Source organism: Cynocephalus volans, chromosome 2 (assembly GCF_027409185.1).
Source record: "Cynocephalus volans isolate mCynVol1 chromosome 2, mCynVol1.pri, whole genome shotgun sequence".
NCBI classification, from domain to species: Eukaryota; Metazoa; Chordata; class Mammalia; order Dermoptera; family Cynocephalidae; genus Cynocephalus; species Cynocephalus volans.
Genome location: NC_084461.1, coordinates 211088519 through 211113625, shown reverse-complemented (window position 1 = coordinate 211113625; position 25107 = coordinate 211088519). Strand labels below are relative to the sequence as shown.

At 40.3% G+C, this 25107-nt stretch overlaps 1 pseudogene; it reads right to left on the bottom strand.

The window, feature by feature from the left end:
- Positions 1–8103: 8103 nt before the first annotated feature.
- On the bottom strand, positions 8104–23418 carry LOC134370810 (large ribosomal subunit protein mL42-like; annotated as a pseudogene).
- Positions 23419–25107: the final 1689 nt, after the last annotated feature.

Genomic DNA, 25107 nt, shown 5'->3' with positions numbered 1-25107 from the left:
CTTACTCAAGAAACTAAGAAAGGCTAAATTTCTCCACAGCGGCAAAAATAGGGGACAAGCTATGAGAGAAAGAACTTTGATTGTGGAGGTGGCCACAAAATTACCCATAAGACAGGCAGGGACAGTGAGGAGGCAGGTCCCTGCGGGCTAGGGATGGGGTTGAGACACACGTGGGCTCTTGGCAGCTGCCTTCACGGCTGGAACTCTGCCCTCCACAGTGGGTTTCCAAAGGTTTCTTTCAGACATACAGTATAATTCATTCTTCAGTGTCCCAGAAGAACCTCCTTCAAGATCTGTAATGCTGTTTAGTGTGTCTGGCAATAGGTGTCTTTACTTGTTTAGGGAAGTTTATTTGGGTAGTTTTGTTTTTTGTTTTTTTTTTTAATATTTGTTGTTTTTTTGAAGCTGTGATGTGCCACTACTGGCCGTAAAGCAAGAGAACAAATCCTCTGTTTTATTGGGGTCTCCAAAGATTTTCCATTAAGAGAACCATCTACAAGTTTCAAAAAATGATGATTTTGCTTAAAATGGACTTTTGAATCATAAGTTTTAGAATAGCCAATCACTTTATTCTAGCACCTTATTCTACTTGGTTGAATGGACTCTACATGGGTAAATAGAAACAATGCTCTGAGAAGTTCTAAAATTCAGTTTGTAGGAAATGGTTGGGAAGGGGATGTTTGGTGTGAATGGGCCTGTGCACAGGAATATCAGTTAGCTGGATATCAGGAATTTGCTGGGCTCTAGCTCAAAAACTTCCAGGCCTACCTTTTCCTCGCTCTCCTTTTCTTAAGCTGTTACCAACATACATACAGCCTTTTAAAGAGATTTGACATCCTAAAGTGAGTTATTACTTAAAAGACCAAGTAAAAATATATTAAAACAGAATGAGAAAGACTCTGTAATAAGTCACTCACACATTTACGTATAGACTAAGCAAAACAGAATAACAGCTACAATTTTATGAAGGGCATGACTCTTTTTTCTCCTTACTTTGCAGCACGAGAGAAAGGCCATCCGATCGTGGGTATGTGCTCTTTTTCTGAGGCATCCTGACTTCCCCTTCATGAAGTAAAATGTGGATGCAACATGGGAGATGAGCTCCCCCTACACAACCACAGGTATTTCCCAATATGACAACAATAACCAGGCAACATCTTAGAGAATAATTTTAAGAGTATTTGTTGGAAGTGTGTATAATGGAAAATGAAGCCTAACTGCATAAAAACAGCTGTTTGTCTTGTGAAGTCTAAGGTACATTCTAGTTATCCTGAAACAATATTGAAATCAAAAGGTTTGATTAAGACAGAAAAAATAGATAAAGCTTAGTTTCATGAAATGCCCTTTGGATTACTCATCCCAGCTCTTACTGCCTCCTCGTTTCTGTCCATGTTAACTACACATATAGGCTTCATGGTGCTCAAGACAGCATCAATTCATAAGCTAAGCATCCTCCTTTTTGCAAATACTCAGCCTTCTCAAACTCTTTCACACCGAGAAGATTGCCACAAGGACTCTCAGTTAATCAACATATGCCTAAAAACAGAGGTCAATGCAAAAGCCTTAGAAATGTCTAAAAGGTCAATAACCAATGCAATGACAATGAAAATAAAACCTATATATGCTACCCAAGTTGCTTTATTCTTTAAGACAAGAAAGCAAAGACCCAAGAATAAAGTGGAGCATGATGGTGAGTCAACTGAATATCTACATGGGGAAAAAAAAACTAACATGATATCCGTAAAAAGACATTCCAGAAGAACTGTAGATATAAATATAAAGGGCAGAATATTCAAATTTTCAGATAACTGAGGGAACTATTTTCATGACCTTGGTGAAGTGAAAACATTTTAAACTGGGCACAAAGAGCAATACATAGGGAAGGAGCAATAAATTTGACCATATTAAATTAACTTCTGATTATCAAAGGACACCATAAAATGAATAAAAAAGCAAGCCACAGAGTGGGAGAATGTCTTGTGAAAACATATAACCAGTAAAAACAACAGTGTCTAAAATATAAAATAAACTATTACGAATCAATAATAATAGCATGTAATAGAAAAATCGCAAGAGATCTACACCAACATGTCAAGTGAAGATGTTCAGATCAAAAATAAACTTACCAACATGTACTGAAACTCATTAGTCATTAAGAAACACACATATCAAAATCTTGATTAGATACAGCTACATCCATGAGAATGGCTAAATCTAAAGAATGACAAATCTAAATGTTGTCAAGGACTTGGCACAATGAGAACTTTATTAGAATGTTTGAGGAGGTGTGGTGTGGCATAACCACCCGGAAAAGTCTTTGATATTATCTATTTTCATGCAAGATGTGCTTTATTGTCTGGGCAACAGCCTCCAATACAATGTTTGATGGAAGAGATCATTTTAGGTATCTTTTTTGGTTTCCTAATTCTGGGGAAAGACATTATACCTTTAAGTATGACATTTGCTATAGAATTTTTGTGGATAATCTTTTCAGGTTAAATAGTTTTGTGGATTTTTTCTTAATTCTTAGTTTGCTACAATTTTTTATTCTTAACATACAATGGATATTGATTTCTATCAAATGACTTTTCTTCCACTTTTGAGATGATTATTTTTTCTTTTTGTCTCTTAGTATATGATTATATTGATTAATTTTTGAATGTTAACTCAACCTTCAATTCCTAGCATTTCAACTTGGTTAGAATGTTTTGCTCTTTGTGTATATTTGCTTTGCTAATTTTTTTTTCACATTTTTGGCATTTTGCTTGTATTGTCCTTGTCAATTTCTTTAGCAAGGTTATGCTGTCCTCAAAATACAAAATGGTCATATTTTAACTAATAGAATAATCAGAATATTTATAGAAAAGCTCAAAAGACTAATATGTTCATGGTTTTAATTTTTGTAATCGCTTTTAATTTTCTTTTAAGTACTCAAAAATACTGATGCCTAAACTGAAACTGAAGGATATATAAACACATTGTGAACATGTGTGTGTGATAGGTGAAAGATCATGGGGTACGATCAGTGCTTAGGTGAGGTGTTAACATTTTCAAAAGGTAAATTTTAAGGAAACTGTTTTGAATCAAAACAAAAAAACAGATTTAGTAAAATTTGATTTAAGTTGGATATATCAGTAAAAGCTCATGATATTTGAGAAACATGTATTTTCCTTATGTGTCCCTAAAATCTGGCTGGGGTTTCATCCTGGTCCCCAGTGAAACCACATACGTATCCCCCCATTGGGTTTACGTGAAAAAAACCTGACATAAATCCCGACCATTCCAGTGTTGGCCTCTGATACTAGTCTCCACTAGACAGAGGAAGGGCTCCTTGGGACATTACTGTTTCCACATATTGGAGCAGGAAAAAGTTTAAGATGACCTTATAACATCTGGTAGTTTCCACAAAGCAAAAATATTTTGAATATTCCTAAAATAGTTTTGAAATAACATAGGACCATAGGATGGGCGAGGTCCATCTGCCACTGAAGGTGGCTGAAACTCTGACATAATAGCAAACCTGTTATTTAAATTCATGGTTATAGTTTGAAAGTTTAAATAGAAACTAACATCACAAACTGATACTTTTAAAATGTGACTGAATGCAATAGTTTATAAACAGTGTTTAAATGCTTAGTCCATTTATTTTTTATAACTGTAAGCTCGTGTGTATCAGGTTGGTAGGTAGCACTGCAACCTAGGGATCATCTATTTGTTAGGTTGTTAAGGTTTCCAAATTCAGAATGTGGAGTGAGACGATCAGAAACATCAAGTGTGTCATTTCAGCTTTAAAAAATTAAAGAAGTAAATATGCTTATACATGGAGTTAAATTTTTAGGGGAGTTCAATCTGTCATTGAGTAGTAAACAAGAATAATCAAAGGTGAGAATTTTTAAGTCAACACAAAATCTACTACATTTACATGTAAAATAAGATCTTTCCTAAAAGTTTAAGAACTGTGTTTTTAAATCTGTAAGCTAAGAGACTGCATGTTACTTTAAATCCTGCAGTAACTATAAACAGTCTCATCTACAAACAGCCTTCCCTCCCCAACTAAAATCCTATTGCCACAGAAGGAAGAGCTTTGAGAAAGAGGAGAGAAGGAAAGAGAAGCCACAGAGAGGAGATGGTGAGAGTCACGGTGTTAAGTAGGGAGAGGGTAGGGACCTAGGGCAGGAGAAAGACCTGTGAATCAAGGAGATTGCAAACATACTAGAGTGGACCACTGCAGCATCTTGGTGGGAGACAGAAAACACAGTCTTGGTGGCAATGTGTGTCTGGGAAGAGAGGGAGCTGACCATCTTCTAGTAGCCTTAGGGCAGTATATAAAAGCATCTGGAAAATATTTTGTCCTTGACAGAGACACAGAAGTTGCTTATCAAAAACCCCCAGAACTGAGGAGCTCTGACCTTGGGAGGGATGGCAAGATGCCTGTGAAGGCCTGATGATAAGGGATGAATAAGGCAGCAACAACGACCAGAGAGACTGCCAACCAGGGCTGGAAGGCATCTTAGTTGATGGTGGTAGAAGACAGGGGCCACCCACGAGGGTACCCTGACACCTTAACACCCCACCAGCAGCCCTGATGACAACTTTCAGAGGAGAGAGGGAACAATTGTACATTGCTGAAGACATCCCTAATGTGTCTGAGATTACCCTTATCAATGAGATCAAATTGGTAAGATTTAATCTTATTTGTCAATCCATAAAATAGGTACAGCCATAAAATGTGTACATATACACATGTAATTCTTGGCATTTAGTTACTACTTGACAAAATTTATTTCAGTTATATTGATCATAAAAGTTGATCTCCAGTATTGAGTATTGAGCATAATCATCTTCAAGGACAGCATTCTGAATTCCCAGGCTCTTGGTAAGTGTGGATATGCACCTTGACACAGTCAGCATTTGGAAGCTGTCCTAGAGGTAGGTGACTTGGACTTAACTCCAACATTATTTCTCCCTGCGTTAAGAATCATCCACAGTGTTTGTCACCAATTAATAAAGGGAAACACAAGATTAAACATAACCTACATGACCATTATAAGAAAGGTCATGAAAAGAAAACATTGTTTTCTGAGATACAAGGAAATACAGAAAGGCTCTTGTGAAGACTGGCCATAGGTGGATGTAGAAATGCAAAAGCATCCATATCTGAGAGCATCGCAGGTGAGAGGAAGTCCTACCAAACCAGCAGGAGGCCCTGCAGTAGCCAGTCTTGCTCCTAACGGCCCTAGGAGAGCTCATCCCATGATCTCAGCACAAGCCCTTTTTAATCTTCTCCAGCAAAGGGGAAAGTCAAAAGTATTCTTCAAGCAAAAGATCCTAATTAGGAGCAAGCATTTCAGAAAAAGCTGTGAGGCACGAAATATAGTATCAGAAAGCAGGTGTGTGTCCTGTTTCTATCACTGACAAGCTATGTGAATTTGTGCAATTCTCTTACCTCATTTTACCCATCTGTAAAGCAGGAAAAATGCGAATGGTCCCTTCTCGGAAGACACTGTTTATTGGCTCACTCACGGATGGACTGCTCCCTCACACCTTCCTTTGTCACTGCCCTCTCTAAGGAGGAGCAAAGCAGATATTCATGCCCCAGGCTACTTTGTAGCTAAGAGTGGCCAACGAAAGCTGGGGGCAGAGGGCATAGGTGCTTCTGACAGGTGCTAGACTGGCCCTTTCCTCCCTTTTACCTGCCTTGCACCCAGAAGTGACACTTTCATCAAAGTATCACATTATATCTATGAGGCACCAGCATGAGCACAACTGGCCCACATGATCAGAAAGTTCTGGGTTCAGGATGGCATTGTGGAGCAGCTGCATCAGTACAAGCCACTGCCATTTCCCAGACTTCCTGTTTTGGATTAAAAATGAATCCTTATTCGTTTAAAACAATATGAAGTATATTTTTAATTACTTGCAGCTAAAAGCATTCCTAACCACCAGGTCATTTTAAAACTTTTAAATTAATAAGCATCATAAAAATATGATTTATTTTTATTGTATTGAAGATACATATCATACTACAGTATATAAATTCTATTTAATTGGCATTGAATGAAATTAAATGTATTTACTCATGCACCAGATAAATCATGTTTACTGAAAAAAATAGAAGAGTGTGTGCATTGCACTGCTGCAGAGAATAAAAAGATGAACGTCTCTCATGGCTTTTGAGCCACAGGCAACACTCAGCAAAATGACAGCCTAGGATGACTTATTTAAACAGAAAATTTATAATAAATTCATCTTGTCAGAGCCATGGGATGGAAAAAAGTATTTTGTGAAGTCTTTGTATCTTTCCTCAGGGAACTTGTCGGGGCATACACAAGTCCGGAAGCACTCCCTCCTAAACCATCCTCCGACAGCTGCCTCCAAAAGCACTGGCAACTCATGCCCATGGGATGCTGCCCAAGCAAATGAGTTGGACACACTGGGTGGAATCCACCAGGGGCCTGGAACAGCCCACCTGGCCAGTCCATTGTCTGCCATTCTCCTCAGCACCACCTGTATCCAGCCCCAGAGAACTACCCAGCAGTCTCTGAACAGATAGTTCCCCCACTGTTTGCTTATTTTTCCTGCTGAGAATGCCTTTCCCCCAATTGTGTCTGCCAGGAAAGCTCCTCTTTTCCTGCAATGTTCTCCTCAGACCCTCGTTCCTCATGAGGCTCTTTCCTGCAGAATCTGTGGAGTCATCCTCTGATTCCCTCATGATGTTCACACAGTATCTATGTCACAGGCACTAGCCACACTGTGTACTTTGATCTGATTATACAGCTCTTTCCTTCACTTGAAAGTGAGTCCAGACCCTCTCTCCTATTCTAGGATTTAGGATGGATCATGGCCCTCTGGTTGACTGGAATTGACTCTCAAGTGGATATGTTCTGCTTGATCCAAGCGCTAAAGAATGCTGGGTCACAAAGAAGCCGCACATGGAGCATTTGGAAGACGGGGCAGAGGTGTTCAAATACTTTTTTCTTTTTAATTATTTAACATGTCTGTATAGTGGTTCCGTTTACTGGTATATATACTCTCTTCACTGAAGAAAGAATATTTGTCTGTACTCTATGGAGGAAAAAGGTAAGATTCAGCTGACCAACAATCCCCAGTATATGCACATAACATCTCCTGAGAAGAGATTCAGAAACTATCTTCCATATTTAGAAACAGCTCAAAGATCCAACTGGTCTTTGATGTCCAGTCGCCTCTAGTATAAATAAAAGCTTGTGATTCCCCTAGGGATGGTTGGTTTCCATTTTTATCTCTTAGTGTTTGACTAAATACCACATGAAAATGAAAAACCTATACCAACTTTCCTAAATGAGGCTGTGTCTGATTATGGAGGCACTTCAAACATAAAAAATGGATTGCACATGGCTGCTGCAGGCGCCAAACCCAGGCACTTCCTCCTGCTGTCAATCCTTGATAGGGCAGAACAAACCCAATGCTGGGCTATGAAGTTGGGACGAAATGCAGAATGGTAAGGATATTAACCTTCCACTGACCAAGTTCACCATTTTCCATTTAAAAGCATTTTACTGGCCATCTGACTTAAACTTTGTAAGCAAACACTACTAGAAATCCCACAGTATATCTGAAGATTTGAGTTTATATACAAACTGAATCTATGCAAGAGGCTGAAGCATCATGTTCACAGACATTGTTATACTAGCAGAGGGCAGTTGGCTCCAGCCTGAAACTTTCTTAGTAATTAGAGCTGCATGACTAATCGCGTCCTAATCCCTATAGTCTGCAAGCACAGAAGCCTAAAATCCAAAAGAACAAGGACAACAGGGCTGGGTCAGACCATACCCAAACTTCCTGCCCGTACCCAAACCATATCTCGTTTGGAAGGGGGATGGGAAACTGTTGTTATTACTGTTGATATTCAACTGGAAATTGCCATTTTATAATAATTGCAGTTCAAGGTATTGACTCTGATAAGGTTAATGAAGACAATTAGAAGACACCAACTTGAAAACTCCAAATGGCTTAATTAAGTTTAAATTACCATTAGGGGTTATTAAGACGAAAGGGACCAGAGATCTATGGAACCACACTTTTTTGTCTTGTGTCTAGTCTGTGCGAATGCTATAAAAGTTCTCAGGACCGTGGGGACACCTCCACTGCATCTGCATCCGCAGTCCTGGGCCAGGCTCTCCCAGGTCTCAGCCTGTAATGAGCAAAGACAAAATCAGTGCTTCATAATAAGGAAAACAAGCTCTTTGGAATCATCTAGATGGGTTTCAAATGTCAGCTTTGCTACATATCAGCTGGAATTTTTTTTTTTTCAAAGATGACCGGTAAGGGGATCTCAACCCTTGGCTTGGTGTTGTCAGCACCACGCTCAGCCAGTGAGCTAACCGGCCATGCCTATATAGGATCCGTACCCTTGGCCTTGGTGTTATCAGCACCACACTCTCCCGAGTGAGCCACGGGCTGGCCCTATCAGCTGGAATTTTACATCTCCATTTTTTTAATATATGAAAATACATTTTATTATTTTTTTATTATATAACCTATTAGTGAATACACCAGATTGCACTTCCTCAGATAGAAAATGAGGCACATGATAACATTTCTCTTTGATTCTCAAGAACCTCAATGTCATCTCTTTCAGAGGATCCAGTTTCTTGCCACATCTGTGACACTGTCCACAAGGATACCAATGGTGCTCAGTAGTAAAGAGCATTTTGCTAAGTTGTTCTACCATGGTGCTTGCTCAAGGTTCTACCTTTTTCTTCGAGTCTGGTTTCTAGCACTTGATGATGTGTTTTTTCATTCTCGTGCACAGGGTCTGGTCCAGGGGTAGGTTCCATGTGCTCACATGGAATGTGCTCACAAGGGTGGTAGCATACTGTCGTCTTGCCATAGGAACTCAAAGCAAGCTCTACTTTGTTATCTGGAAGAGAAGAATTTGTGGATTTATAACAAACACAATATAAAGCTCTATCATAATTATCCATTCCCCTTTTGATTGACATTTAGGTTCCCCCCCTCCCATTATTGAAAAACCCTCTTCGAATTGGAAATAAATGTTACAGGGTAATTCTCTGTACTATCACTGATTTTACTGCTGCTATTGCCTGGTGTATCAATATGCCTACCACATGGTATGAAAAAGACGTTTTGAAGAGAAGTTGCTTTTAAAATCTGCTTCTAGGTACATCAGTTTCTCTCTCTTGGCAGCTCCTGCCATCTTGTCTCTGGAATGTTCTGTCTCTTCAGTTCAGATCACACATATGTAAAAATGGAGAAAAACACCCAATGCTGAGATGTTTCAAAATGAGAATTTGAGGGGAAAAGCTGGCCAAAGCAAATGGTACCTCATAGGAAGCACCGAATAGAAGCCACTCCCATGTCCTTTTGCTCCTGAAGGCAAAGGCAGGCAGCACCAGGAAAAAAAGTTTGAGATCCCTTCCGGCTACAGCAGCCCACAGTTGATTTCTCTTTTCGGTTTTTTTTTTTTTTTTTTTTGTAATTTTACTTCTAAAAATAGTTGATTTTCATGCCCCTTCACCTGTTCTTCTCCACCCCCTCATCTCCGCCCCCCCCCCCCCCCCCCCGCATAGTATCTATTCACTTGACTTAAATAGTTCAAGGAATTTTTGTGGTTATTCTGTCTTCTTCCCTCCCCACACACCCTTTATTTGTTTGTGTGTTTATTTATTTATTTATTTTTAGCTCCCACAAATAAGTGAGAACATGTGGTATTTCTCTTTCTGTGCCTGACTTGTTTCACTTAATATAATTTTCTCTAAGTCCAACAACGTTGTTGTGAATGGTAGTATTTCATTCTTTTTTATAGCCTAGTAGTATTCCATTTTGTAGATGTACCACAGTTTTCTTATCTACTCATCTGATGATGGACATTTGGGCTGGTTCCAGCTCTTGGCTATTGTAAATAGAACTGCAATAAACATGGGAGTACAGGTATCCCTTCGGCATGATGATTTTAATTCCTCTGGGTATATTCTCAGCAGTGGGTCATATGGTAGATCTATACATAATTGTTTGAGGCACCTTCATACTGTTTTCCATAAAGGCTGCACCATTTTGCAGTCCCACCAACAGTAAATGAGAGTTCCCTTTTCTCTGCAACCTCTCCAGCACTTATCATTCTCAGTCTTTTGGATATTAGCCATCCTGACTGGGGTGAGATGGTACCTTAAAGTGGTCTTGATTTGCATTTTCCAGATGCTGAGTGAGGTTGAGCACTTTTTCATGTGTCTGTTGGCCATTTATATATATTCCTTTGAGAAATGCTTGTTCAACTCCTTTGCCCATTTTTTAATTGGGTTATTTGTTTCTTTGCTGTAAAGTTGTTTGAGTTCCTTGTATATTCTGGATATTAATCCTTTGTCAGATGTATATTTTGCAAATATTTTCTCCCACTCTGTTGGTTGTTTTTTTACTCTGTTGATTGTTTCTTTTGCTGTGCAGAAGCTTTTTAGTTTGATATAATCCCATTTGTTTATTTTACTTTTAGTTACCTGTGCTTTGGGGGTCCTAGTCATGAATTCTGTACCAACTCCTACTTCCTGGAGTGTTTCTCCTGTTTTCTTTAAGAAGTTTTATAGTTTCAGGATGTATATTTAATTCTTTAATCTATTTTGAGTTGATTTTGGTATATGGTGAAAGGTATGGGTCTAGTTTCATTCTCCTACATATGAGTATCCAGTTTTCCCAGCAACAATTGATGCAAAGGCAGTCTCTTCCCCAGTATGTAGATTTGCTGCCTTTGTCAAAGATCAGATGGCTGTAGGCATATGGATTGATTTCTGGGTTCGCTATTCTATTCCATTGATCCGTGTGTCTATTTTTACACCAGTACCATGCTGTTTTGGCTATTATAGGTTTGTAATATAGTTTGAACTCAGTCAGCCATCCAGAGGGGGCAGGGGGCAAAGACCGCAGAAGCCAAATATGCCTGAAGCTCCAGGAACTGAATTTCCCAGCCTCCTTCAATTTGTTTCTTCCATCCCAAGAAAGTACAGATGACTCAGCATTTCAAAATCAGAAGCCACATGTAGTGTTTTTTAAGTGTCAGCCACTGTTCTAAGAGCTTTAGACCATATTAAATCATTTAATCTAATGATCACTAAGAGTAATTAATATATGCCAGATAATGTTTTATGTGTTTATGTATATCAACCCTAAATCTTCATAAAGATAAAGATAAAAATCATCAAGCAGATACTTGTATTACCACTGTATAGAGCAAGAGCAGCTTAGCAAAAGTAACTCCATTTTGTTGCTTACAAGTTTGCAAGTTTATTTTGATGGTTATAAGTTTTAAAATATTTACTTGAAACTGTAAGTGGGGAGTCACTGAAGAAGCCCACTTGCCCGTGCAAATCCATGAAACAAACAACTTCTGGCAAGAAACATAAGCTGCAACCTACATGTATAAAGAGAAACTGCTGCTGCCTTAACACATGGTCAACTCTTGCTTGGACTCACAGACTGTCATTCTGCTGTACTGATTCACCAGATTTATCTCCAAGCAGCCTGAGTTCTTGAACATAAAAAGGACTCCTTTGCAGACCCTGCCTTGCAAGACATGGACTGTCCAGGCCCCATGCCGAGCAACTCCAAGGACTAGACCTGGTTCGTTAACCCCTTACCACTGACAGCTGCCTAGCCTTGAATGACTGAGTTTGCTCCTTCTCATTTTCTTTCTTCTTTGATTTTCCCTTGTTTGAAGCATGAATTTGTTGATTCCTGTTTGTTGAGATCACTGTGTGCCCTCCCATGCTGCTAAGCGAAACAGACAACACATGGGAAACAGCTCCTGGTGAACTCCGTGCAGCTTATAGCCGAATTGAGCTCGTGTGATTCAATAAAGCTTGAAATGTGGAAAGACACAATTGCGGTTAATCATAAGCTCAACTGCATGCTTATGACAACCACCATTTTAACATGTGAGAAGTGAGGCACAGAGAGGTCCAGTGGTATGTGCAAGGTCACAGAGCTGGTTACAGTAAGTGAGAGCCATGGATTCTGTGCCAGAACCAGGCTGTTAACCACAGCAGGCTGCCCCGCCTTGAGCAGGTTCTAGGGTTTCGCTTGGTTGTCAGGCTGCTTTGTTAATTGTGCAGTTGCAACCTTGTGATAAAATACACAAGAGCTGCCTGGATGTCTTCCTGGGATTAGAGGTAACTAATGAGGCTGAGTTTTGTGGGTGAAGGTAACTAGCCCTTTGGGGAGAAGCAAGCAACCACCCTGTCCTTGTTTGTTGCCATCCAGTTTGAGATGGGCATCTTTGAGGAGAAACAGGTGGTATTAGAACATTTCTTATTTCCTATAGGAATTTAAATTTTTACATTTTTAAAACAATTCTCAGACTGAGTGCCATCATTCCACAATTTAGTATTTTCTGGGGATTGTTAGGTGGATGCTGTGGTAACCGGACTTCATGTAGGAAGAGCCCATCATTTTGGGTACAAGATAGGGATGCCCGGCTTCATCAGGTTAGGGAACAAGAGGCTTTGAGTCCCAACCCTGCCATTCACTGACCAGGTAGCCTCAGATGGCTCCACATGCCCCTAAGCAAGTGATATTAGTCATATATGTAAGATGCTGAGCACAGCACCTAGCACAGGTAAGTGCTGGAGACCTGGAGCTGCCAGTACTGTTATTACTATTCTTATCAATATTGTAATTGACACTTGAAAAAATTTCTTAGAGTATTGCACAGCTCTTCTACAACTGGAAGTAAATGAAATCAATGCCAGGCTAGGCAGAAATTTCCAATCTTGAGTCGTCCCCTTTGCAGACCCTTCCTTGAGCCTCAGACCCTGTAGTTGTGGCCTGAGCTTGTCTGACATGCAGCCAGGTGTGGACATCACTCGACTGGAGCAGTGCACAAGGTTGCTACCTGAGTAGTCACACTTTTCTGAAAATTACCACTTTTGCTGTGCAAAAGGCTACACACTCCTTTGCCCCCTTCCCTACTTTTGAGTTCCTCATTTCCCAACACACAGGACACCAAGGGGCCATGAGAATTTGTGAGCATGCAGGACCCCTGGCAGAAGGCAGTCTTTGGTGCCACCAGCAATTGAAGGACCAGAGCTAGAGCCCCCAACTCCTGAGCTGGTAACTGCACAGTCACCAGCAGCTGCCTGAGAATCTGACAGCCGATCCAGCTCCTCTTGGCCAGGCTGACGGAAAATGCATTTATATTTGGCAAATGCCAATGTAATTGGGCTTTTTAAAATTCCAGAAGACTTTAATTGCAGAAAATCACTTAAGTTTAAATCCTTTATTGTCTTTTTTTGCTCTTGAAGCTGAGCAATGAAATGAGACCAAACTAGAGTTTAATAAAAACTAATTCCCACTAGAATTTAGAGCACATCTTTAACTGCCTTATATTTTCTGTTAATGAAACTTTGCCCAGCAAACTGCAAGGGTCCACAGCCTGTTTCTAATTTACACTTTTTATTCCCTTTAGGAGATGGAAGGAAAAATAACCAGAAAATAATGTCTGTAAAATTGTCACAGTTCCTAGTTGCCCTGCACAACTGCCAGGTGCTATTCTACTTGTGGGAGGGGGAGATTTCCCTGTGCAAGGAGGTCACTAGGACCTCTGTAAGGAAAGGAGAGCTGCCCAGTTAGGCACCTCCTTTATGCCCAGGGCACAGAAGTGTGATGTCCCTTAGACCTCAGGGCAGCATGGCCTACTGAGGAGACATTTATAGAGGTGTGGCTGTCACACACTAAGAATGTGCAGATCCAATACAACGTGTGATTCAGACCGGGTCTGCCTAATTCCCAAATCAATTCTGCCTCATAGGGTTGCCAGATAAAATACAAGATGCTGAGTTACCCTTAAATTTTGGCTAGCAAAGAGTAATGTTTCAGTGTACGTATGTCCCAAACATTGCATGGAACTTAGATGTACTAAAAAACTATCTATTGTTTCCCTGAAATTTTGACTGAACTGGGCATCTTATATTTTTATTTGCTAAGTCTGGCAACCCTAACCCTTGTGATTCCATCTGATAAGAAGCAAATGTTAACTTGCTTGTTCTCTCATGGGTATAGAGTCCAAATCAATCTTTAAAAAATTAAAGTATATTTGGTAAGGTGTGTGCAACATCTCCACTTAATATTTTATTTCAGTCGTATGAGAAAAAGGGAAAAGAATGGAAGATGATGAAGAGCTGGAAGGGAGAGTGGGGTTGAAGGAAGAAGGAAAGGAAGACCAAAAAAAAAGAAAAGAAATCAAGACTTCTTAGAACATTTTCTGTTTTTAAAACACAACACCTCTACTATATCAGAATTATAGATTGTTATAAAGTAATTTAACTTAGAACTAAAATGAGTAAAAATTTCCTGTAGGGAACATCTATTTAGGAAGAAAACTTGAAATATTATGTTGTTACATTTCAATTTGAATATGCATACGTTTTATTAACGAAATGATAGCTACTAATGCCATGTTTCTCAAATAGTATCACAACCAAGCAGACCTGCAATATAATCAGATTAGTTAGCCAACTAAATTATATGCAGATAGATACAGTTTCTATCCACTGAAAGCATATTTTACAAGTCCGAAAACATCTGGGTATTTGTAAGCAACAAATATTTTGGCATTTTTATAGGTAAAATAATTCACTGATTTAATTTTTTTAATTACTTATCCAGAGGTTTTATCCCTATCCAGAAGTCACGTGCCTTCTTCTGGCCCTGGCTGTTGTCTCCACATGATGAGGCTTAGGCCACAGACCCCAGCAGACCTCACTCTAAGGTTTAATCTCAGAGTCAGGTTTTAAATGGGTGACTGCCTGTCAGAGATTTAAACATTGCTTTCCTCTGTTGAAAGGTATTTAGAAAATACAAATATACACTTACTTCTTTCTTACTTATGCTTCCAGGAATATGAGACATGGTATTTTATACCCTGTATACATGACTCCTATTCCGAAGTAAATATAAGGCGAGAGAATTCAACTGATGTGGGGGTGTGGGGACATTAAAATCACACCATAATCTTTTCTATTTACTTAAGGATCATTCTGTTTATGTGAAAATACCAGGATATATTCCAATGGGAACAGAGACCTGAGAAAATAAAATTTCCCTCAGGGCCGCTTTCACAATGATTTAGCTATAAAATCCTTTAATTCTCAGTCTGTGTGCCTCTATGATCAAGAGGAATGGGTGTATGAGGGGATCCGAGGGTTCACCTACATCCCGGGGACGCTTGCTGGCTCCTGGGTCCACACATATGGAGAGACACATTTTCCACCTTCAATAAGGAGGGAAACAAAGACATAGCCAAGCATAACCCAGTACAGCTGGTTTTATAACAGCCATAGGAGAAAGGGCTCTGGGGAAATGCAGAAGAGAGAACCTGAAAATTCTTGGAGGAACTTGGGCAGGGTCCTCATAGTAGGAGGTAGAGGGGGTGGGGAGGAATAATATGGGGGATTCAGAGATGATAGAAAGCTAAACTGGTGAGAGTGTTGCTTTGGGGCCCATGACCAAGGAGCTGTACTGTGTCTAGGGTGAGAGTGTTTTAAAATATAGTGTATTCACAGAAAATTTGGTGTACAATAAGGCCAACAAATCAGCAGAGGACTGCCATTGAAAGATGGTTTGTTACTCACAGTTCCCAAGAGGAAGGAGCATGCCACACCACATGGGGCCAACGGGGTTGCGCCATGGTTGGTCAGGAGGCAGAAGGAGCAAGGGGGGAACATGGTCAGGAGCTTGATTGTGGTTTCTGCAAGAAGGAACAGGCAAGGCATGGTGAGCAGGCTTAGAATTGGCTAGTTTGAATAATTTCAATGGGGTGTGGGGCATTGAAATTACCCCTAGTTGTTGAGTACCTGGCCCTGGGGTGATTAGGGCAGGTGGATGGTGGCCCTGAGTGTGAGAGCTCCATAGAGGGGGTGATGGGGTATTGGCCCTGGGCTGTTTGGTCTGCATGTGGAAGGCACTAAGAACTGGCTGACCTGGGGAGGGGCTCCAGGGTCAGCACCACCCCAGATGTCAAGGCTTCAGAATATAGGAAATAAAAGATTACTACAGAAAGGGCACTAGCCAAAAGCACACATGACTGACATAAGTTCTTGTCATCTGGTCTGTGGTGACATGAGTAAAGGCTCTCATGATCCTCTTCCCGGGGCTCTGGCTTTCCCATTCTACCTCAGGGTTTTCCTTGGTTCTTCCATGTGGCAAAAGAGAGATGCAAACACTACATACAACCTTCCTCTTCCTGGGGACAGGTGGCAACTTCTCCTTTCCCGTACGATGCAGGTTGTGCCCCAATCTTGTTCCAGGATGGCCTTCATCCACCCCACACCTGTCACCTGGGAGACTTTTATGAGAAGGAAATGGGCAACTCGCAGCAGCCTGTGTCCCTTTCCTGGAGGAGGGCATAGGTGGCGTGGTCGTCCTTGGGTGGGGAAAACCCCACCAAGTCTAGCAGAGCCAAGCAGAGGCTCCGATTTTGATACGTAAGCTCAGTTCTCTATAATTTTCCAGCGTATCCACGGAGGCCTTGTGGGGCACCCAGGCGTATAGAAACATTTGACCACTAATTCTGAAGAACCTGCCACCAATTTTTTAGTGTGCTTGCTCCCTGCACCTAAGAGAAAGACAAAAACATTTATTATCCTTTCCACCTTTATTATCTGCATCCACCTTGCAGAAAAAGAGAAACTTGGTAAAGCTCGGGCAACCAAAAAGGGGGCAAGAAGAGGAGACAGAATTCAAACAAGTTACAGATCTACTCAGAAAGCAAGGGAGAGAATACTTACATCCCCTCAAAATTTTTTGAATTAACTGTCTCATCACAATGTAAAATTGTTCCATAGGTCATATTTACCAAAGAAAACTTTCACTGCAGTGGAACCCCAGGTTTAACAAATTTCCACCCTTCCTGAGCAAGTAGAATAAATTTTTCTTAATCAATAATCAATGACTTCTTGCTAGGGAACACCAACTTATTCTTCCTATTGCTGAGAAATATACAACTTAAAAGTTAAAATAGTAGGAAAAAATGTAATGTCTACAAGGGCCACGTCGACACAATATGATTATTCAACAAATGCTGGCTTTGGGGAAAGTAAATCTCACCATTGATAAGACAGGGACACTGTCATGATCTGAACTGTGTCCCCCTCCCAAATTTATAAGCTGAAGTCATAGCTCCCAGTACCTCAGAATGTGACCTTATTTGAAGATATGGTCTTTACAGAGGTAATCATATTAAAATAAAGGGCATTAGGGTAGACATTAATCCAATATGGTTAGTGTCCTTATCAAAAGGTGAAATTTTAATAAAGACAGACAGAGACAGACATAGAGGGGAGAGAGTGAGAAGAGACACAAGGAGAAGATGCCATCGACAAGCCAAGGAAAGAGGTCTCAGAAGGAACCAACACTGACAGGTCCTCAGTCCCAGGCTTCTGGCCTCCAGAACTCTGAAGCAATAAATTCCTACTATTTAAGCCACCCAGTTTGTCGTCAAAGCAGCTCTAGCAAATTGGTATAGACACATATCAAACATGCTGGGCACTCTTCTATATCTACATATTTACATAATATTACATTCCATAGTTTTGGAATGTGATAGGAGGGCATTGTATAGTAAGTTATAAAAAAGAGCAGCCTGTGAGACAAATTTGTCCTTTGAGGAGAAATGTTTCTAAATATATAGTTAGTAAACAAGTTAGATTTCAAGCCTTCAGTTAAAGCATCATGAATATTAATCAAGTGTAACAGTGTTTTGATAGCCACATAAAATACAAATACAAGTGAATTTTCAGATATTTGCTAAATACCTAAATATTTGAAATTGTTTAAATAAGCTTTACCTAATGATATGGGTTAAATATGTCCCCGAAAGTTTCATATATTGGAACTGAATCCCCACTGTAAAAGTGTTAAGAGGGTGGGAATCCTATTGTGGTATTTGAAAGGTGAGGCCTTTAACAGGTGATTAGATTGTGAGGACCACGCCCCAGGGAATGGATTGATCCATTTGTGGAGCAATGAATTGATGGTTTAATGGCTTGTATTGGGCATGGTTCTGATGGCTTTATAAGGAGAGAGGGTGAGAAGCTTAGCTCTCTCTTGCTCAAGCAATTTGCCATATGATACCCTGAGTTGCTGTAGAGACACCGTCAAGAACAAGGCCCTCACCAGATGTGTTCCCTGTTACTTTGGACTTCCCAGCCTTTGAAACTGTAAGAAATTAATTCTATTTCTTTATAAATTGACCAGTTTCAGGTATTCTGTTATAAGCAGCAGAAACGGACTAATACAGCTAACCAGAATATTCTGTATTCTATTACCATCTTAGATGCATTCACTATAAAAAAAAAAAGTGTGCACAGATGAAGAAACTGGAGATATGAAGCCGGTAAGTTCTTCGCTACCTCATAAAATCGACAGATGGGAAGACTGACGTACGTTCAAGTGAGTAGAACTACGTCCCTTGGGAAACCACCAGTGGCACAATATTAAGATTAAGAGTTCGTATTTTTTCACAATTACGAAGCTGTATTTTTTAAAATCCCCAATGGAAAGGCAAAAATATATATTTAAAAAATAAGAAAGGTGTACATAAAATTGCAAAGCTGGAAATAAAATACCTCTATCTACTGACTTTTGCTCTAACGTTTTTCATTTGGAGTGAGAATAACTTTTATAAGCTGTTCTATGGCAAGAGTCTTTCTTCTGGAATCTTTTCAGAATGAAGCATTGTAAAAGAATCTGCCAGACAAACAGCTGGGAGGTTTACACAGTAGAGAAATATGGATATTTTTGGAAGGAAACACATGGGAACCATCTCTGAAGCACTTCTGAAAGAGTCATTCACATTAAAACAATAAAATATTAACCATAAAAACCTAAGAAAGTACAAATCATGGTAATAAAAGTCTCTTTAGTTTGGCCACACACTTAAAGTGCGGGTATTGGGTGTATCGTGAGGCACTGTGACCCTGCTCCATAAAATCTAGGATAACATTTGGGACAAAAAACTGTGCTGCATCTTGCCTGATGTAGGTATGGCTGTGCACCTGCAGTCATGCAGATCACGGTGCTCAGAGAACAGCACTGAATACTACTGTCAGTATTCCGTACAGAAAGAGGTGCGTGTTACAGATCAGAAACCAAAAAATTTTTGCATGGTCAAGTTACAACAGAGATCATGAAAAGAATGATTAGACTTACCACTATGCCTCAGACACAACTGCCCTCTTCCCCAACTAAAGATGATTGGTATTTTAAAAAGTTACTTCGATCTGTATTTTAGTCCAGACTAAGATATTTTTTAAAAGATTACAAGTTGTTGTCTAATGGGAGGATTGAGCTGAGACTGTAGCATAATAGTTAAAAATATAACTCCACTATGCAGCAATTCCCTATGACTTCCTCTTGACCTTGGGCAAGGTTCAAAGTCTTTAGCCTGCCCAGTAAGGTCCTTTGGAAGGTGACCTTGAAAGCCCAGTGTGCAGAAGAGAGAAGGAACTTGAAGGAGGCATACCTGGGCTGAGTGTAGATCTGGGTCATGGAGTTTGTGGTCTGAATCTCAGAAATCAGAGCCAGAAGTCTTAGAGATCATCTCAATTGGATATAAATGAAGGAATAGGTATGAGCATGTTACTTCAAGCTATGGAGACGGTGTGAAACTAAAAACAGATAGTTAAAAAAACCAAGCACGCGTCCCTCTGCACAGTGGGACTATGAATTGGAAAGAGTGAGGCAAACTTTGCTTTTTATTATTAGTCCTTCTTAACTGTGTTTTTAACCATAAGTATGTATTACTTTGACAAATTTCTAAAATATGGCACAGAAAACAAACCAAAAACATCCCCAAAGCATTTTAAAAGCATAGGAAAGAAAACGATCTTAGAAAAGTTTTGTTTGTGTTTTGTTTTTCCAAGACAGATGGGTAATAGAAACATGTTTGAAACAGAGGAGTTAGATTCTGAGTATATCTACACTTCCTGGCCTCCTTTGCAAAGTATGAGGAAACTGACAAAAAAGAACTTTTAAAATAGTAACAATAACCACTGACCTATACTTCTTAATAGCCAACAGTTGATAGAATTCAATTAGATGCTATTTTTTAATATTAAAAACATTTGAACAGAAGTAAACTCTAAAATAATAAATAAACTCCTTTCATTCAAAAGTAGAATTTCCCAAGAATCTCTGACATAAATTATTGAAATCCTGTATTTGTCCCAAAGACAGTTTGGCCTATTCAACCAGAGTAGAAAATTTTTAGAGAAACCGGATAATAAACCTACTGCGCAAAAGTTTTGAAATATCAAGATGTTTATGAGTTTTTCCATGGATGGCAAATTAGAAAATTATTCCATTCCATTCTTAAAAGGTAGAGTTTAGAAAAGTCCCAAATATGTTCTACAAATCCCTCCCTCAGAATTTTTGTTCTACTAACTAGTCTTCTACTAAATATGGATCTTAAGAGGATTTTTATATTTAAGAGTCTTTGAAAAGTCTTTGAGAGACATTTTCCCCCTTGAAAAGCAAGGCACTACCTGGCCAGGAAGGATGACACTGATTACATTGAAAGGATCTACCGGTTGAGTTGGGTCAGATTTCCCAGAACCCAGGAATATCAGTTTCCTCTTCTCTGAAATCTACATGGCAACTTAAGAAAGGAGAGTAACACATTCGTCATAAGAGCAGCAACCGAACTATAGTTTTCTATCTTGACATTTGCTAGATTTTGCTAATTGAAAGAACAGTTTGGAAGACCAGCAAGAAGAAAGCTACATATAGAAAAGGTGCTGAGATAAATCACTGTAAAGGATCAACCTTTCATTAAAAAATAATAGAAAAGGAAGCAAAGGAAGAAAATGCATCTGGGTGGAGACAAATGGCTTTTCAAACAGCCAACGTTTCCTGAGTACCTGATGACCCGTGACACTCTTGCTTCTGTGCTATGTGCAGCCTTAAACAGCTGTAAAAGAACCTTCAAAGCAGTGGTGTGGTAGATCCCACTTCACGGATTAGGAAACCCTATAGTTCTACCTTGCTTTTGCATGGCATTGCTATGAATATCAAAATAGCAGGTTTGGATGTTTTCTGATTCTTTATAAGTGTGGCTCCTACAAGATAAGGCTGACACTACACACAAGCAGTATCTCTCAGCCCCAAAGCATGGACTCCCCCTGTGGGAGAACCCAAAGTAAAATCATGGTGGCTGCATCAAGTCAGCATTTATTACACCAGTTCTATGCACGAGGCTCTGAACCAAATTGTCACCTGCATTAATTCATTTCATCTCACAACAGCTTTATTAGCTAGATTTTTTAGTTTTCCCAGTTTTACAGGTGAGACATGAGAGCCTCAGAAAAACTAAGGAAAATGCCCAAGGTCACAGAGCTGCTCAGTTGGAGGATTGAACTATGATTACAGATCATTCTAATCTCAAAGTTCATTGTGCCTCACCATGAAGCAACTAGGAAGAGACAGTTCATAGAGTTAGGCTCTTCTTCCAGATTGCTCAGAGAAGTGAATACTCTTTTTTCATTAAAAGACTTGTCTTCCTAAGATTCAGAAGTTCCCAGTGACTAAGGACAATTTCCATAGGTGTGTGACTTCTGGTGATCTCTAGTCAACCACCCAGGCACAGGGAAGTTAGCTGCTGAAACTAGTGCCTTGTGCTGGGTTAATGAGACAGAACGGTCTTTTTCTATTATTTGCACTCCCGGAAAAATTAAATTAAATTAAAAAGGAACAAATTCTTACATTGCTTTTTGCCTGCAAAAACCAAGAGTTGCAGCAATACTCCATCTATAATGTCAGAGCTTAAAATGCAGGCTTCAAAAAACATGTTTCTATTCCATTTTATAGGCAAGCCATTACATGTCTGTTCTCCGGATGAGATGAAACTGGAGATTTCCTATTAGAAGATTTTCCACATCATTTACCCTGTTCCCCCATCTCAGAGTTTGCAGAAGGCTAAAGTTGGCAGAAGCCACGAAGATGTCTCGTCTTCCCTCTCACTTCCCACAGGCTTCCATCTATCCATACCTTTAATACCCATAATTTTGACTGTCATAAGTGGTGTCACCGTATCTGCTCACATCCCAGGAATCACTTTTACGTGCCTCCAGAAATGTCTTTCTAGGAAACAAACTGGTTCAAGCCATTTCCAAGTCTAAAACAAACGAAATCAATTCAAAACAAGACAAAACAGAACCTCTGAAAATTCCTGCATGGGACAGGGCAGCTGTGGCTCCTGCCTGGCTCACAGGTCCTGGCCCTTCAACCTCAGTCTCACCTCCTTACAGCTCCCACTTTCCTCCTGGCCTCAACACCCTTAGTTCTAATTTCTTGTCCTTCACCAAGCACCATGTCTCCTCCTTCGTGTATCTAATTCTTTACACTCAGTCTTTTCTCTGCCTGCATTGTTCTACCCCTTATATTATACTCAACAAATGACAAAACACATGAAAGAGTGATTCAGAGTATGGGGTGTCTGAGCACTTTCCCGGGTGGGTTGGCATCAGGTTTCCACCGTGCTCTTTAGGGGCTGACCGTGCATCGTTCTGCAGACCACACACACTCATGTCCAACTTCCCCCTTGACTTGCTGTGTCATCAGGCCCTGCTGGGCTCTGAAGGACGGAAGTGTCACTGACCTTGAATCAGACACATAGATTGAAATACGCTCCTCTTTCTGAATGGGACAGCTTTGGTTTTGATGTTGAGCTCTGACTCCTAGCTGGATGAGCTTGGGTAGTTGCTTAACAATGTCAGCCTCCATTTCCTCCCCTAAAACTAAGAATAAAAACACACTTCTCAAAGTGTTGTCATGAGGATTAATATTTGTAAACACTTGGCATTGTCTGGAATAAAGAAACTACAGGTGAGTGGTCAAGAGCTGGAGCTTCAACAGCAGAGCACAGTTGTACAAACCGGGGGCCCTGCCACTTAGTGGCCATGCGAAGGTGCCAAATAAAACCCTTTAAGCCTCAATTTCCTCATCGATTAAATGGGAGTGACATGGCTACACCTCCCTTGGGATTATGCATATTAGATATACTACGGTTACAAGATACTTTGAGTAGAAGCTAATACACAAAAAGGATAGTGACTGTGGTGTGCACAGTGCTTGTGGGTGTGGGCACTACCGCATGGGTTAACTCACTCCATCTTCACACAGGCCGTGCTCAGTAACTTTAACTCTCAGTAGCTCCAATAGTACTGTCATCCTCATTGTCATCAGCATCGTCGTCACCATCACCACCATCAACATCTCCATTATCATCACGTATTCATTATCATCAGCATCACCGTCAACATCGTTGTCACCATCATCACCACCACCACCATCTTCATCATCACCACCAACATCAACATTGTCCTTATCATCATCATCATCGTCACTATCATCATCATCTCCATCACCATCACACATTCACCCTGGCTTCTACTTGGCTCCTTTCCGCCTTCTCATTTTCATTCCTCACCCCATCAGTACACTTTTGTGACTACGCTTTGGTAATGTGCACACAGGCTCCCAGAATCCAGCCTGCACCCTCCAGCATGATAAAGACAGTGAAGGATCCCCGGCCACTCTGCAGCACAACTTACATCAATCCTTTGAATCAGAACAGCGGTTTGGACTTTCATATCTAGCTTAATTTCCTGAAAGTCTCCCACCAAATTCTATTCTTATGAGACGTTCTGAAATTTTTAAAAAGGAAATCTATGCTGCCAAAAATTTGAAAAATACCTTATATCATATCTTTCCCTTGAGATGTATTAATTAAAAGAGTGGAGAAATGCCACAGGAAATAAATATATTTAACTAGTTAAACCATTTAACCTTTTTAATCAATTATTTCCTAAACTATGGCTATGGAAGCTCACCTAGTTTGTGTGCATGTGTTCATGTGTGTATCATGCAATAGGAGGGGCTGTGCTACATGCCTTCTGCTTTTTGTGCATACACAGGTATGTGTGCATATGTGCAATGTGCTGCATGCTTCTCTGTGTGTGCATGTGCACTTATGCATGTTCTAAGCCATGCCAAGGTGTGCCACATGCCTTCTTTCTTTGTGCACATGTGCATACATGTGCGTGTATGTTCTAAACAATGGGAAGGGTGTGCTACAAGCCTTCACAGCCTGTGTGCACGTGTCGGGTGTGTGTATGTGTGCACGTGCTATACCACATGCCTCGTCCTTTATGACATTCCTCCTACCCTCACCTTCTTTCTTTCTGAGCTTAGAGACCCTTTCCTTGCCCTAATTACTGACTACTCTATCAATATTTCTGTTCTTTCTCTTTCCATCTCTTTCTTCTACACCATAAGAAAAAGAAAAGTACAACAAAAGGGGGAAAGTAAAGAAAACACCATGTGCCCAGCTGTTTTCACTTGCTTTGTTCCTACTCTGTGGCCAACCTGATGCCTGTTCTGCTGTTGCACTCACTGGTCTAATTGTCCTGCCCCTGCCCCTCTTACGCCTTCAGCATCTCATGAAATCATCCCTTCCTTGCAAGATGTGTGCACATGCACACGCACACATGCACAAACACTCATGTGGACCCAAGGTTGAGAGAGGTGCTTCACAGGGACAGCAGCTGCCTGATTGGTCCCTGAATTCTCAATGCAAGCACAGGGACTGGCAGACAGTAGGTGCTCAATAAATGTCAAATAATAAGTGAATTAATAAGGAGTGTTCAACAGGGGCCCATTTATCTTCAAGACCATGGGGTACATTTCTTGGTGAGCAACATGTTCAGGTAAAAGGAACAAACTTGTTCCAAGTGCCTCACTGTATCCAGGGACGCTTTCTCTTAGTCCCTTTTACAAACGTTTGTTATTATTCTCATAAATTCACCCTGCTTCCTTTGTAAATCCAGTCTTCCACCATCTGAGATCAGTATGCACAGCTGTGCAGGTTGTATGCTGTTTTTTGTATAGGGTGTCTGGCCAAGAAGAGGAGTGAGAGCTGAAATACAAGCTTCCATAGCAGGGCAGGGAAGGTCTGCCTGAGGGAGCCGCACTTGCCTATGGTGCTGTGCTTAGCAGGGCAATGCTTGTGATAATTTGCACAAAGCAGGGTAAAGTAACCGTGCACCACCCATGGGCTACATGAAT